Source organism: Nannobrachium achirus (genome assembly GCF_963921795.1).
Source record: "Nannobrachium achirus genome assembly, chromosome: 17".
NCBI classification, from domain to species: domain Eukaryota; kingdom Metazoa; phylum Chordata; class Actinopteri; order Myctophiformes; family Myctophidae; genus Nannobrachium; species Nannobrachium achirus.
The window spans coordinates 44,580,712-44,584,303 of NC_137824.1; positions in this window are offsets into that span (position 1 = coordinate 44,580,712).

A 3,592-nucleotide genomic window follows, 5' to 3' on the forward strand; every position below is an offset into this window, starting at 1 on the left:
ATAGGATCAAAGGTTATATGATCATGATTCACCTCCATCCTGGATGGCTTGGTTCGAGGCTTAACATAATTGTTATAAATATATTTGTAAAAGTCTATGGCGAAAATGAATGGGGAATATTAAGTGACCCCAGGAATCCACTTACGCTGCGACGCTCTATAGCTAACTAAAGAGTGTTGCGTCCATTGATAGGTTCATTGATATTAATGAGGGTGTCCGCGGCTGTTTTGACGCTCGCCGTCCACAGCCTATCTGATGCTAATTCTCTCATAACAAGTTTGGCCACATAGACTTTCATTCATCAGCGGGGTGGGGGGATAACCAAAGGGGATAACCGCCTCAGACCCTCAGTGGCTGCTGGGCCGCAAACGGCCCGCGGGCCGCCAGTTTTACAACCTTCGTTTACAGGGTCTTTAATGTCAAGGCTGCTCTACAGCACCACTTGGTCACCCGGCGGTATTGCTGTTGCTACTCATAGGAGGCGTATGAGTATACTGCATACAGACATACACACTCGGTCAAGCACTGGAGCGCTGAGGCACCACTCAAAAAGAGTAGGCCTACATGTAGCCACAGTGATCAATTAGGGCCCATCATCACAGCTCATGCCAAGTAAGTAGAGCAAATCTATCCAGTGCTACCAGACCGCTCGGTGGGCCATCACACAGCTACTCACTCTCATCCTCTCTCTGCAACAGATGGCGTGTCTCCTGCATACTGCGTGCGTGTGTGCGTGCATGCGTGTGTTGCGGGTTAGGTTACTGCGCTGTGTGGATGCCTTGCTGCCTGTGTCTTAAAACTTAATTTGAACCACACACACACACACACACACACGCACACACACACACACACACACACAGTGTGTTCTTTGGGTTGGTATTGGCATGCCTCCAATAACCTCGGCAAAGACCGTTCACAAACTCGCAATCAAGGACACTGAATTAATTAATCAGTGGGTGTTGATAAAAACAACTAATAGTCATCTAACGGTGAGCAACACAGAATGTCTATGCTCTGAGTCTGATCTTTAAACCTCTACAACACCATGCATCACACTGTCACTGTAAGCAGACTCTTACTATTAAATATTTTGTATGTTGTAATAAAAGTGAAATACTCCCCACAAAACTATGGTTTAGTGATGAGTCCTCACTTTTCACAGCTTTGTGGGGGGGGGGGGGGGGGGTTTAGCCCAAGGAATGTTTTTCGAGCAAAACAAATGCTTGCATTGGATTCAGAATCATGAAAAGTTTCCCAAGGGAGTCCCAAGTTCAGAGGTGATAGTAGACACCTTTATGAACACATTTGTGAAGAAAGCTATTGGTAAGCATTTGGTTCCCAGATTGGTCAAAGACTCGGCTAACTTTCCCTAACTAGTAGGCAACCTTAGGCACGGCTGCCAACAATGGCACAGGGGAGGGTGATCACTGGCACACTGGCAGTCTAATGATCATTTATGTCCTGACAATCAAAATATGTCAGAATTTCTGATGGGGTGTGATTAACATTTGTGTTGATATGGTACACTGACTAAATTAAAAACATGACACTTCATTTCAAAAAGGTTGCTAACCCCTGGTATAGACTATATCCTGAAACTGTTACGGTATTCATCCAGGCGAGACATGAATCCATGCTTTAAAAGGATCCCTGGCTAATCTTTCACTCAATAGGGGAAATGCCTGTCGCAAGTTGATGATGTCATAATGTCATGTGTCATTTTTATGGCATGCATGTGCAAAATGCATTATGCACATGCATGCCATAAATTCCATAGGGAGAGATCACAAATTACATTTACTAGAAGAAGGGCGGCCGAGCGTCTAGTTGGCGACCTGGCCAACTCGGGAACAATGTTAATAGGGAATGAATGCCCTGCCCCTTAATGCAATCCCCATTATACCTGTTGTCATAGGATCTGTTTTGACCATCTGTTTGCGTACGTGTCCATTTATGCCCATATATGGAGATATCTGTCTGTCTACGTCCATTTTAAGCCCATATATGGAGATCTCTGTAGGACCCGTTTTGACCATCTGTTTGCCTGTGTCCATTAATGCCCATATATGGAGTTATCTGTCTCTAAGCGTCCATTTTATGCCCATATATGGAGATCTCTGTAGGACCCGTATTGACCATCTGTTTGCCTGTGTCCATTTATGCTCATATATGGAGATATCTGTATCTGTCTTTCTGCATTCATTTTATACCCATATATGCAGGGCCGGACTTACCATTGGGCAAGGGTGGGCACGCGCCCAGGGGCCTCAGGGGGAGGGGGGCCCCCGATTTATTTATTTAAAAAAAAAAAAAAAAAATACCCCAAAAAATGTAGTAGGCATGATCGCGATCGCAAAATTCCATGTTTAACCCCCATACAAACCCCATCTTTCAAACATGGCAGCCATGTTTGTTTACATTTCAAGAAAACATGCTAGCTAGCTCATGAATGCCTGAACGGATTTCCATTCAGATTTTTTTGTTTGAAAGCTGTGAACAGTGTGCACACACGTGATGCATATGATCTAGGCATGGGCGTGCATGATCCGTGCACTATGAATTACATGGAAGTCTATGGAGAGGGAGGTGGTGTGGAACTTGGAAGCCATTTGAAAATACCCTGAATGAGTTAATTTAATGATGACATTTTAAAATATTGCAATCCAAATAAAGTGATATTTGTGTTTAGTTACAGTACATTTTGTGTTATTATGGTAATAACATTGAGAGCTTCTGCTCTGCTGGCTGCACTGCATGTAGCTGCCCTGAAAGCTTAGTGCAGTCTAAAGCCCGCCCACTCTAATGTATCCGGTACTTTCCACACACATAGGCTACACACATGCACGCAAACCCCACTTCTGTATCCGCTTCAGACCCTTCCAATGAGCCAATGAGGATACACAGTCAGATTATACACGGGCCGGTCCGGAGGTGAGGTCACGGTGTGGTCAGATGGACCGGAGGTGGAATTTTTGCGCGCGCACGAGGGCCTCTTTATTTCCCCTTGCCCAGGGGCCTCATGTCTTATAAATCCGGGCCTGCATATATGGAGATCTCTGTATCTGTTTGTCTGTGTCCCTTTATTCCCATTATGGAGATCTCTGTATCTGTCTGTGCCTCCGACTGTGTTGCAGACACAGTGCCGGTTCCCCATGTAATGCAAACCCCATTATACCTGTTGTCATATATGGACACAGGCCATATGTTTGCCTCTGTCCATTTAAGCCCATATATGAACATCAGAACACGTCATACTGATGACATTCAATACGTAACCATGGCATTTTTTGTTGACTCATGTGGCGTACGTGATCTCAGAGCCTTTTATGATGTGATGTCACAATGAGTCAGCGCTTGCGCCGGTTTCCTCAGAAAAAGCCTGATGTCAACAATCATCTCCGCATACGGAGATTCCAAACCTTTCGCACCGTTTCTGGAAAACCGTGCATCGGGTCGAGCCGAGGCCCGGCACTGCACTCCGCGCCGCGACAGGGAACGCGCGTGTCTGAAGCCAGGTGGGACGAACGGTTCTCGAGATATGCGGATTACATACACACGCAGAGATTTCTCGCATTTATAGTAAGATGACATC